The sequence below is a fragment of the Amblyomma maculatum genome, chromosome 2 (assembly GCF_055883805.1).
Source record: "Amblyomma maculatum isolate TAMU_Amacu chromosome 2, ASM5588380v1, whole genome shotgun sequence".
Classification (NCBI taxonomy): Eukaryota; Metazoa; Arthropoda; class Arachnida; order Ixodida; family Ixodidae; genus Amblyomma; species Amblyomma maculatum.
In genome coordinates this window covers 52376978-52390439 of record NC_139345.1, presented here as the reverse complement: position 1 = coordinate 52390439, position 13462 = coordinate 52376978, and the positions used below count along the sequence as shown (strand labels likewise).

Here is a 13462-nt window from a genome sequence, read left to right as displayed (position 1 = left end):
TATATAAGACGTCCTGTTTGCTCTCAAAACGGGCTTGCAGCGCTGCTGCTCTATCACTCATCCGGCTCTCATGGTAGACGGGGTGCATGTTTTTGGAGAGCGGAGGTAGTTTTAATTTGTCCCTAACGTGTTTAGGAACCTTGTCTGTACGTCTGGAGCATGCTTGCTGCTCATAGCCCAGTTTCTCCAAAATGCCCCGACCAGTACGACTGCGCAACAGTCTCTGGTACTGCGAGGGCGTTGCAGCCTCAATGAGCTCTTCAAGGGTATTGGAAACCCCTAGTCCCAAAATCTTGTTTGTCGATGTATTGATTGGTAAACCTAGTGTCGTTTGGATCCTTTTACGAATGAAAACGTCAAGTTGCTCCTTTTCTGCCTTGTGAAGCCGTAAATACGGTGCCACAAAGACTATCCTACTGATTATGAAAGACTGGACTAGCCCAAGGAGGTTAGCTTCTTTCATGCCCGCATGTTTGTGATCCGTTTCAGGAGTCTACAAGTTTGACTGGTGCTAGCGTCTAGCTTTATTATTGTTTCAGAGTTCCTGCCGTTAGCCTGAATTCGTAATCCCAGAATTCTAATGCTTGCGACCGTTAGTATAATGTTACCGTTGACCCTGAGTGTTATTTCCGGGTTATTCTGATTAATACGCCCACGATGGGGCGATCGCATTGGCGTGAGAACGAGCGCTTCCGATTTCTTGGCCGAACTTGTGAGCCCGATTGGTTGTATCTTTCTATAACATCAATTTCTCGCTGGAGTGTCTGTTCAATGTCACCGTCACTGCCCCTGCACATCCACAGGGTCAGGTCTTCTGCATATAATGTATTGTGTAGCACCTCGAGTTCCTCTAGGTTTTCGGGGAGGCCAATCATGGCGATATTAAACAGGGTCAGGGACGACACCAATCCCTGCGGAGTGGCTTTGTTTCCCAGTCGAATACCTTCTACTGTGTGTCCCCCCATACTGATAGTTGCCGTTATATCACTGAGGAAATCGCGTATGTAGTTGTATGCGCGAATTCCTACGTCTAATGCACTGGGATTCTGCAGAATAGCCGAGTGCTTCACGTTATCAAAAGCTTTTGATACGTCTAGACCAACGATCACCCTGGTGTCTACTGTTGAATTGTATATTATTTGTTCTTTTAGCTGCAACATGACATTGCATGTGGCCAAATGCGTTTAAATCCGATCATGGTGTTCGGATAGATATTGTTGTCCTCCAAAACCCGGTTCAGATGGGTCTGAACAACATGCTCCATTAGTTTCCCGGCGCATGCCGTGAGCGAGATGGGACGCAAGTGTTCGAAACCCGGTCGTTTCCCCGGCTTCGGTAGGAACACGAGGTTTGCGGCCTTTCATGTCGCCGGTAGCCGACCGGCCTCCCAACACTCCTGCATGAATGCTGCGAGGTGTCGGATTGACGCGTCGTCCATGTTTCTTAGCATTCGATTGCTGACTGTCCGGACCTGCGCAGTCTTTGTTCGCAGTCTATTTCTGCCCGGACTTCAGCAACCGTTATCGGACTATCTAGCTCTGGGCTTTCCTGGCCATTGTAATCAGGCAGTTGTTGGCCTATACCCTCTGCACAGTTCAAATACCGGTCTCGGACTTGGGTTATGAGAGTAGCCGCGGTCCCATCATAGGTATGTATCAGCCTGTGAAGTTGCTGCCTGGCATCCGATTTAGACTTCGCAGCATCTAGAAGATGCCGAAGTAAGTGCCATGTACTTGCCTTCCCGATATTCCTGTGCAGTTTATCACAAATGTCGCCCCAGTTTTGCCTCGTTAAAACGAGCGCATATGCTTCAATTTCCTTGTTCAGCACTGCCAATTGTCTGCGCAAGTTCCTACTCCCTTAATGCTGTGTGAGTCGAGTTTCTAGATCCTTATTCCTACGCCATAGACTGACCATGTGACGATCTACTCCTTCAACGCTCTCATCAACCTCCATCTCCTCTGTTGCTTCGCTGACCGACTGGAGGACTCTTTTATTCCAATCGTCAATGTTATGCTTTCCTCGTCACCTGCGCGGCCATTTCGGAAAGCCTCCCAGTTCTCCAACGTTGCCTTCTTGGTGCGGACGACCGGTGGGCTGTTGTCTACTACAATGTGTATAGTGTTATGGTCGCTGCTTAAATTTTCACCTGTGTTACACCACGGGGCGGAAATGCAGCCAGAGTTAAGTTCGGAGATATGTCTATCGAAACGCTGTTGCCCTGGCATTTTGGTCTCAGGGGATCCGTCAGAAGCAATAAGCCACTCTGCTGAATGCTGTTCCATAGTTCGCGTCCTTTTACCTGTGTGTATCTGTACCCCCCTTGGCGTGTGATGCGCGGTAAAGTCCCCTACTATCAATAGGCGTCCTCCTTTCGCGATCACTCGCGCTTTGGCGAAGATCTCAATGAAGCCGCATTGCCGTTTTTGTCGCGGCGGGCTGTATACATTGAGAATGAATAGACTTCTGAATTTTCTTTTGTGTGGGATTATCGCGATCAATGTATTGTCGACATTTGTTGTTCCGGTAATATGCTGCAACACCGTTATATATTCCTTTTTACAAAGGGGACCACTCGCGTGTTGTCGTCTCGTCCCGCGTACGAGCGTGCTTACCGCACTCCTGCAACGCGATTACCTCGGGTTTGTCAATGTTCGTCAGAAACGTTTGCAGAACCGCGCGTTTGCGACCGAAGCCCCTACAGTTCCACTGCCAAATGGTATTTATACTATGATGCAGAGCCATTCTTAAAGGGGTCGTGAAACGAAAGTGTAGCAGCCCAGTTGCAATTTTCCTTGCTTCAGTAAACATTAGGTATGCCTATTCCAAAATATCTCGTCGAAATATTGCTTCTGCATTTAATAATACCATTCTGAAATCAAAGCATTTTTGCGTTCCTGAAGCGACCATGCGACCCTGTAGGCCGGAATTAGAAGTACTCGCCTACGTCATGTTTAGCCTTTTGGAAACGCAGATATAATCATTATTTCCCATACAATAGTAGGTTGCTGTTAAAGTTAGCAAATAAAAATACATTATATCAATTATTCGCTCACGCAAACGCATTTCTTCAACAATACTGTCACGTGACGCGCGGTCGGCGGCGGCGGCGGCGGAGCAGGACGGGTGGTAAAGCTCACTTTACGGGTGGTGTCTGCTTCTCGCTGCGCTCTGGAACAGAGCGAGAGGTGACGCTCAAGTTCAGATTTTCGGTAACGACGGCTATACCTCGCTCCGCCGGGTACTCCAAATGACAATGGTTCCAATCTAATTTGTTGTTGTTATTTTCTTTTTCTTTTTGTGAACATTCGTGATGGAGCACAACGTCTTGAGCAGTCTCATACCACCGGTACAACTTGGTTGTGCGGCCGCTGCTGTAATTTTTTTAATTATTATTATTCTCGGCGTCATTAAAGATACGATCTAAATACGGTTCCAGGTCAAAGAAATCGACAAGTGTGTTCAATCCGAGTGGTGGGTGGAGTGTTTCAGGAGCGGGCGCCGCGGCGCGTACTCGTATATTAGTTGCTCGCCTCCGCGCTGCATCACTGAGAATAGCGTGTAGAGCTTCGCTTCCTTTATTTCGGCCGGATGACCTGAACTATGGCACTACACGGAAAGCCGGAAACCGAAAAAAAAAAAAGGTTGCTACAATGTACTTGGGTGGCCCTTTCACCCCACGCGTTGTCGCAGCTTTGCTCCCCCACCTTCCCGACGCCTCTCTCGTAACCTTTCTAAAAAAAAAAAGAGGAAGCATACTTCCTACAACGTCTACAGTGCTCAGACTTCGCCTATTTTTCCTGTCACCGTTAGGTTCTGGGTTTAGGCGTGTTGTGCGTGTTTGAGTGCTCGCTATGCCAACCGTGTACGTCGCGATCGATTGCAGCACGGCTTCTCCGAGTGGAAGTAACGTTCGCTTTCACAAGTTTTGGCACACCGATTGGGTTCATGTGTTCGTACTACTTTCTACTGGAAGTCCTAAATGAACCTCGGCGTCATTCGAAGCCTCGGCATGGACCGGAAACGAAGAAAGCTCACCTCAAACGATGCGTCGTACCGACGCAAAACCGCTGGTCCAGTGCATTGGCAAAAAAAAGTGTAGGTCGCGTGATAAAGGCAGTAAACACGTACTAGTTGCGATTTGTAGCCTTACAGATCTGCTTATTTGAGAACTACTCGACTCGCAGAAGCCACCAGTTCTATTTGATTGTTTCCTGCCAGATTGCCCTCATAGCAGTAATATGCGCATTTTGGATTTTTTTTTTTTATTTTGAGCGATACCGTGAGGCCAGCACAACAGGTGCCCCTACCAGCATATCGTACCACCCAGAACAGGCCCCTTGGTTCCCCTTCGATCACGTTCTTTCCACAGCACTCATCTAGTCCCATAGAACCTGATGAAGACTCCACAGAGGAGGATCATGTTGAGCAGAGCTCAGAATCCTTCACATCATTTAAAAGACATTTCTAGGGTAAAAATTGTTCACCTCAAAAGCTCATACGCCCCATGTCCTTGCATTACGATGGTGTGATTACCAGATCAACCATCCAGGAGAAATGCATTCACGCAAGTGTTATTGATTGGAAAGGCGGATAGGTTGGCTTAAAAGTTTAATATCTGACCTGCTACAGAAAGAGAAGAACAAAGAGGGTCGTGACTTGATTAAAATATATACAGAATCCTTCACATCATTTAAAAGACATTTCTAGGGTAAAAATTGTTCACCTCAAAAGCTCATACGCCCCATGTCCTTGCATTACGATGGTGTGATTACCAGATCAACCATCCAGGAGAAATGCATTCACGCAAGTGTTATTGATTGGAAAGGCGGATAGATTGGCTTAAAAGTTTAATATCTGACCTGCTACAGAAAGAGAAGAACAAAGAGGGTCATGACTTGATTAAAATATATACAGGAATAGTAACTTGCACCACAGTCACGAGTCAAGTCCTGTGTCATGCAAGAAGCAGCAGAAAGCCTGCACTGCCTGTAGAGCTTTCCATTTCTGGCCAACCGGCCAATAAGTCCTCTGAGAGAGGCCTGTTGCCAAAACACTTCAAAGAAGTAACTCGAGTTATTGTTTTGCACGCATATACTGGGACACACCACTAGTACACGCTCCAGAGTCTCCGTAATGTCACATGTGGAACATTCTGGGCAGTCCGCCTGTCCAATTAAGTATAAATATTTGTGTGTGAAACCACATTTAGATGGTCTATGGAGAAAGCATGCATAATGGCATATAATTGGCAAGTGGGTATGGATCCACTAAAGCACTACCTTGTGGCCTTGAGGACAAGTAGATATAAGGAACTCAGTGATGTGTAGTGCCAAAGGCTGGTAAGGGTGTGGTGTTGAAAACTTCCAAAAATTTGTAATGCAAGCTTTGAAACTGTGAATTCACACCACTTCTAAAGTGGTTTCCCACAGATGTGGAAAGCCTCTTACCAAGGGGCCACAAGCTCAGCAGCGGTTTGTGGAGAATTATGCCCTTAAAAAAAAGATGAGTCATGTTCTGAGCGGCATCACCACAATTGTAGGCGACGCTTGCGGTGATACAGATCTGTGTATACATGGATGGAGTTGTAATATTCTCACCAGATGTATGTCAGATTAAGTTGCTTGAATCTACTAATTGATATCTTGGATTTCTCCAGTATCCCGAGAACATGCAAACGCACCAAAGGTTGAGTCATTACACACAGAGGTTGGGTGGGGTGGTATGGGAAGTCGTAGCGTGATAGCATTTGTAATTAATGGCAGCGCAGTGTACGTGAAAAACTGCTGTTCAGCTGCTCATCATCAGTGGGTGGCAATGGTGTTGTGCAAGTAGTCGTAAATACACACAAAGTGGTTCTTGTGACAATTATGTAGATATTGGGCAGGCACGTGACATTCTGAAGTAACAGCACAAAACGTGGATGGGAGCACAAGACGAGAAGACGACACAATGTCTCGTCTTCTCGTCTTGTGCTCCCGTCCACATTTTGCGCTGTTACCTCAGGATGGAAAACCAACAAGCCCAACCTGCTATTCTGGCTAACATGCCATTGTTTGAGGTGCATTGCGGCAGCCAAGGTTTATCCCAAGCACCTGCACTTCTATGTACATGTTAAAGAGTACTGGGAGTGGTGCTCATATGGGTGTGTACCATTTTCCTGGCTCGGGCAATCAGATTGCAGGCGGGCTAGCACACACAGCCCAAAGCACATGTAGTAGAAGTTTGGACTGTCGAACCGCGAAGTCTTCAGTTCAATTCCTTCCCTTATATTTTTCAATTTGTATGAGTATCATACAGTCTGTGCTTGTATGGTTAAATTGCGAGGGTGTACATATCACCTGCGCTCCTGACCAACCTCACTCTGCATAAGTATTCACCAAGCAGTTTTCGTTCCATCAAAAGGCTTTCACAATATTCAGCGACACAAGCAGCTACTCAGACAGCATCAGTGTAGCATTCTTGGAGCTTCGCAAATCTGTGGATGCATTGTTTACTAGCAAAACATGCACGGTATGTAGATATGTGTACTAGGACGCATAAGATGCCGTGACAATGTGGACTGCCCTTACGTCTACAGCTGCCCTTTAATCCTGTTACATTCTAGCCTGCAGTGAATTCAGCAGCAAGGTTTCACAATTAAATCATCCCAACTTTATATTTCTAGACTTGACCCCAGCACCGACAAAGTTCATTGTATTACCAGCATTTTGGTGGCATATTCAACCAGCAGGCCAATTAACTCAACGTCATGCAGGTTCTAGTGCAGATGTTTTCATGCAAACTACGGGTATCATCAACGAAGGAGGCTTTACTATACATACCTTTTCAGCACGCTGTTTTATGACTGGTTAAAGTCTGGTACATTTCAAAGTATAAGGCACATATTATTGTATGCATGTCTACAGATTGCAGATTATGCTGGCTTGCTTCTGAATGAGACTGCAAAATGCTGAAAATAGTGGCCACCTTTCAAAGCAGCTTTTGCAGAAAACGGTTTGATTTTTCTATTCCCCATGAGCCACTATTTTTCGAGGCCGTGTAAAGGTGAACGCGGCAACTAGAAAATCTAGGTTTGTCAGTGCCACAAGGACCACCACTTTGTAGTACATTTGGGCATTATCTAATGTTACCAAATGAGTGTTAGAGACATGTTGCTTTCAAAATAATTTATTGGTTAGCCGCAGGTTCATCAGTGCATACAAAATTTTTAGGCTAGAAGGAAGTTGACCTAGAGCAAGACATCTTTTATTCACGCTTCTTTGCTGTCTTCCTCTCTCCTAAATATACAAATGTGTATATACAGCTTCACAATCATGATGTGCTGAGGTCAGTGCTAAATAAAAAAAAAATGCATCCGACAAAGGTATAGTTAGAGATTGAGTACACAAAATTCATTCTAAGTGAGCCTATATATGTCTTGTAGATTCCAAGGGAAGGCAAGTATAGCAGGGGGCAGCAGAAACTCAGGCAGGCAGATAAAAAGTTTGCGGGGATCAGATGGATGCAGCTGACAGAGGATCGGGTTATTTGGATAGATATGGGAGAGACATCTATACAAGCAGGTAGTATATACACAACTGCACAATTATGATGCATTTGCGGTCAGTGCTAAAAAAAATTCCACCCATCAAAGGATAGGTGGGGAGTGAGCACACAAAATTCATTCTAAGTGAGCCTATATATGTCTTGTAGATTCCAGGGGAAGGCAAGCGTAGCAGGGGGCGGCAGAAATTCGGGCAGACAGATGAGATTAGGAAGTCTGCGGGGATCATATGGATGCAGCTGATGTATCTGCGGTCAGTTCCAAAAGAAGAAAAATTCTACGCATCAAAGGTAAAGGAAGGGAGTGAGTACACAAAATTCATTCTAAGTGAGCCTATATATGTCTTTTAGATTCCGAGGGAAGGCAAGTTTAGCAGGGGGTGGCAGAAACTCGGGCAAGCAGATGAAATTAGGAAGTTTGCGAGAATCATGCACCTGGCACAGGATCGGGTTATTCGGATGGATATGGGAGAAGCATTTGCCCAGCAGTGGGTGCAGTCAGGCTAGTGATATCAACAAGACTAACAACTGGATGAGTTGGTACTGATTCATCTTAAAACCAGCCAGAAGACGAAACACGTGAGAGGAGCACAAGACAAAGTTTGACTAACAACTGAAATGTTACTGAAGGAAAGAGGCAAAAGAAGATTCGCACAGAAATGCACGTGCACGAAAAACCCCCAAAGCAGTGAAAGCGTGGAAAGCAGAAAGGGTCTAAAAAATCAAAATCTAAAAAAAAGCAAATTCCTTATGGTCAAGAACCACTCGTTACAAAAGGGAAGCCACAGATCCAAGTCCAAAGGCACACTATACTGCAAAGGCTAAGGACGTGTGTGTGGCTAAGAAATCGGTCAACAGTCTTTTGGGGCCTTTTTTACATGTGCATCTCTGTGCAAGTCTTCTTTTGCCTCTATCCTTTAGTAAAATTCCAGTTATTAGTCCAGCTGTCCTGCAATTCTCTCTTCTCATATTTTCCGGCTTGTTTCAGAATGAATAAGGTGATGACTCTACAAACCTTGCACAAACTGGAAACCAGTGTAACTGTCAGATGGAAACCTTTCCCTTATTTGGCTTGCATTACAAATAGGGAGGACTTTACTGTGATGTCTGCCGAGGCATCCCCAAAGCCAGTGCGCAAGCTGGCTGTAGCAGATGTAGTGGTGCCTCCTGTTGACAAGAGAAAAAGCAATATTCACTTTTCAGCATAGCAAAATGAAAATATGATTTAGGTCTTTTACAAATTTGAAAGTTATTCATGCATCTGTACAATTAATTCCCATCTAACAAGCTGTACAGTGTAACTTTCACTGTCAATTTATTCTCCCTGGAAGTATGGCAAACTTTGAATTCTGCTGCAGGTGATTGAGAGAGAATGAGACCCACCCAATATTAGAACTCCAGTGCAATCACAATTTGCTACTGCAGCAAAATAATGCCTGAAGGCAATGCAGCTTTTGACTGAAAAAACCTGGTAGTCGTCTTACACCCTCTATACTAGTGTTGTGGCTGATGTCAATGTCCACGCTGATATCATCCGCATAGCACGAAGATGTTAAGTATGCGACTTATGCATTAAGCAGCTCTGTGCATGGAGTCATTCTATTCGAAGGAGCCATAAACTACAAGTGCACTTCTGTCAACAGCTCTCCGTTGTTTTCCCACAACACGGCACGTGCCAAACTTTCTGCAAGTGCCGCAAAACTACTCTATAACTTCATTTGCTAACTGTAAAATTTCCAACACTTACTCAAACTGTGGAAGTTTCGGTGTACTGGCCTTTGGGAGAACGTCTTTCTTTTTTTTTTTTTTTTGTTGTTACATTTCAGCACATGTAAAATGTCAGTGTCAAAGCATTTTGGAGAGGTTTACTGTGTGCAGGTGTTGATGATGGTATCAGTGAAGTCAATTTTTTTAATTATATTTGCACACTATACAGCACTCACCTAATGCAAGTGGGTAAAAAAAAAAACTAGCAAATAAAACTTTGAGTGCTGGTATGGTGATTGTTCTGGCAGCAAGTGGGGACAGGCTATAACAAGAGTTGTCGGGCTAGTTAGTGATCGTCTGCAGAAGCCAGTCCTGCTCTGTGTGTTTTTCTTTTCTGTGTCGTTTTTTAGTGCATTTTCCCACGGCTTCCGCAGGAGACAGGCTACTTCACTGCATGCAATTTCACTTAGCACAGAGTCCTCCGAAATGAGATTGCTTTTGTACTTATTTACTGCATTTCTTGTGGCATTCCTTATGTATTTATGTTTTGAAGTGCTGCACTTGCTGAAGGTCATAACTGGCTAATAAAACAAGCAAATTTGTCCGGACAGCGTCCGCCCCCCCCCCCCCCCTCGTTACTTCACATCAATGTGCATGCCCTTTCCATTTAGCAAGTTCACACTATCAGATGATGCGTGTTTTCTCATTTACTCGTGCATGGAATTAAGCAAACCAATAATTTGCATGGTGAAACGTCATGCTCATGCGCTTCTACGAAAACAAGAAAAATATGAAAACCAGCGATGTGTTCGCGCTAACGTGGCGCAATATCAACACTGTAGACAGTGTAGATGATCGCAGGTAAGTAACGTTAAAGGGGAAGCTTTATTTTATTAACACTGCCTTCCGCAATAGATTTCATTACAGCATTTCTTGCTCGAGAAAATGAAAAACAGGTGCCGCTTGTTCAAGTTATGTCGCCTTTCGCTCAAGGTTCTTACCTTGTGTTCTCGACTAGCAGTCCATGATCAAGAAGCATTTGGAGTAAATGCGGATGATCTGTAACACCCAGACGGCTGCTTCAACTACGTAGTCGCCGCCGGGATCTCGCCAGATGTTCTCAAGAGCAGTCGGCATCGGCACGCACCGCCCGCAGCTGCACCTGTTCGAAAGCTTCGGTTAGCGATTGCGCACTCTCGCAACGGTCAAACGTAGGCTAGGCTGCAAGACTCGGACATACATACCAATGCGTAGTTCCGAAACGGCTGGGATCGGGAGGCTGACGGTCGGGGCTTCTGCAAGCCGGAGTTGTGCCGCGGTTACCGCGGCCTCTCGACACAAGTGTTACTGTACCGGTCGCTCGCAGGGTCCATCTTCGCCGACCTGGCACCCGAAAAGTTGCGTCGGCGTAAGGCTCAAAGCCCACGATGTAACCATGTTTTAACAGTAGCGACTATATTCTAGTTCACTATAGCAGCACAGCGACGCTGGAACCCCGGAAGGAACCTAGGCGTCGGCCATCTTAAAAAACCCTGTGTGAGCGTAGATATAGTGCAATATAGCGTAGAGTAGGGCACAATAAGAACCTCTAAAATACACCGAGCTTGGTCAACTTTGGCTCAGCAGGCTCCGGCAACGGGAGCTTCTCATTGGCTTAGCGCTATGACGTACTCTGTTGAGTTGAGGAGGACGCGCGCTAGGAAACCGAAATTCTGTTTTTGTAGCTATTAAATCAACGCGGGCGATGAAACGAATCGAGGTATATTATATGATGCAGGACAAGGATTCCATTTAACTAAGCCGTGCAAAATTTCCGGAAAACGTTTCACGACCCCTTTAAGGTTATGAATTTCTTTATAAGCCAACTAAATTCTGTCGTCTCTCCTCGCCATTTCGACGTGCATCTCTGCCATAACATTGTTCAGGTGTTCTAACGTGGTTCTTTTAGCTTGTTGTTGTTGTGGCTGTAGGAAGAAGGAAAAGAAAATGCACGGGCCTGCTACTGGCTCTGTAGCTGAGCCACCTCCGCTACCTCGTGCAGGCAGAAGAGAAAATAAAGAAGAAAAAAAGGAAGAGGGAGAGAAAGACGCGCGCCGCAACAACAGCCGTCGTCCACCACCGAAGCGGTGGCGGGTGCAGTGACGACCTACAACAGATAAAAGTTCGGTGTCAGGCAAGCCCCCGCCGCAAGCGGCGGTGATCTACCTGTCCCAGCCCCATCAGAGGATTACTTACTGCTCCCCGCTCCCGTTTCACTATGCCTGATGGCAAAATTCTCGAATAAAAAAAAAATCTGCCCAACGTCGAGGCATCTGATTGGTGGAAACACTATAGAACCGGATGGCTCTAACACTTCTGGTTCCGGTGCTTTCACCAGTGACTGGAGGTCGGAGAATAGCGACACTTTCGATAACGACGCAAACTCGGAATATGGGACCCGTGTCCACGAATAAATGTGAATGATACTGTGCCTTTCCTTCCCTTTAGACCATTTTTATACCATTAAAACCAACTCGGGAAGGGAATTGCTAGGAGCTTTACTTCTGGTTCCGGTGCTTTCACCAATGACTGGAGGTCGGAGAATAGCGACACTTTCGATAACGACGCAAACTCGGAATATGGGACCCGTGTCCACGGATAAATGTGAATGATACTGTGCCTTTCCTTCCCTTTAGACCATTTTTATACCATTAAGACCAACTCGGGAAGGGAATTGCTAGGAGCTTTACTTCTGGTTCCGGTGCTTTCACCAATGACTGGAGGTCGGAGAATAGCGACACTTTCGATAACGACGCAAACTCGGAATATGGGACCTGTGTCCACGGATAAATGTGAATGATACTGTGCCTTTCCTTCCCTTTAGACCATTTTTATACCATTAAGACCAACTCGGGAAGGGAATTGCTAGGAGCTTTACTTCTGGTTCCGGTGCTTTCACCAATGACTGGAGGTCGGAGAATAGCGACACTTTCGATAACGACGCAAACTCGGAATATGGGACCCGTGTCCACGGATAAATGTGAATGATACTGTGCCTTTCCTTCCCTTTAGACCATTTTTATACCATTAAGACCAACTCGGGAAGGGAATTGCTAGGAGCTTTACTTCTGGTTCCGGTGCTTTCACCAATGACTGGAGGTCGGAGAATAGCGACACTTTCGATAACGACGCAAACTCGGAATATGGGACCCGTGTCCACGGATAAATGTGAATGATACTGTGCCTTTCCTTCCCTTTAGACCATTTTTATACCATTAAGACCAACTCGGGAAGGGAATTGCTAGGAGCTTTACTTCTGGTTCCGGTGCTTTCACCAATGACTGGAGGTCGGAGAATAGCGACACTTTCGATAACGACGCAAACTCGGAATATGGGACCTGTGTCCACGGATAAATGTGAATGATACTGTGCCTTTCCTTCCCTTTAGACCATTTTTTAAACCATTAAGACCAACTCGGGAAGGGAATTGCTAGGAGCTTTACTTCTGGTTCCGGTGCTTTCACCAATGACTGGAGGTCGGAGAATAGCGACACTTTCGATAACGACGCAAACTCGGAATATGGGACCCGTGTCCACGAATAAATGTGGATGATACTGTGCCTTTCCTTCCCTTTAGACCATTTTTAAACCATTAAGACCAACTCGGGAAGGGAATTGCTAGGAGCTTTACTTCTGGTTCCGGTGCTTTCACCAATGACTGGAGGTCGGAGAATAGCGACACTTTCGATAACGACGCAAACTCGGAATATGGGACCTGTGTCCACGGATAAATGTGAATGATACTGTGCCTTTCCTTCCCTTTAGACCATTTTTATACCATTAAGACCAACTCGGGAAGGGAATTGCTAGGAGCTTTACTTCTGGTTCCGGTGCTTTCACCAATGACTGGAGGTCGGAGAATAGCGACACTTTCGATAACGACGCAAACTCGGAATATGGGACCCGTGTCCACGAATAAATGTGAATGATACTGTGCCTTTCCTTCCCTTTAGACCATTTTTATACCATTAAGACCAACTCGGGAAGGGAATTGCTAGGAGCTTTACTTCTGGTTCCGGTGCTTTCACCAATGACTGGAGGTCGGAGAATAGCGACACTTTCGATAACGACGCAAACTCGGAATATGGGACCTGTGTCCACGGATAAATGTGAATGATACTGTGCCTTTCCTTCCCTTTAGACCATTTTTAAACCATTAAGACCAACTCGG

General features: G+C 45.7%; 1 long non-coding RNA gene across 1 annotated transcript; it reads right to left on the bottom strand.

Annotated features, from left to right (window-relative positions):
- Positions 1-6708: 6708 nt before the first annotated feature.
- On the bottom strand, positions 6709-10740 carry LOC146198651 (uncharacterized). The gene is made up of 3 exons (XR_014705003.1): positions 10497-10740; positions 10254-10414; positions 6709-8712 (listed from the first exon to the last, which is right to left on the bottom strand). It is a non-coding gene; the product is annotated as an uncharacterized LOC146198651 (long non-coding RNA).
- Positions 10741-13462: the final 2722 nt, after the last annotated feature.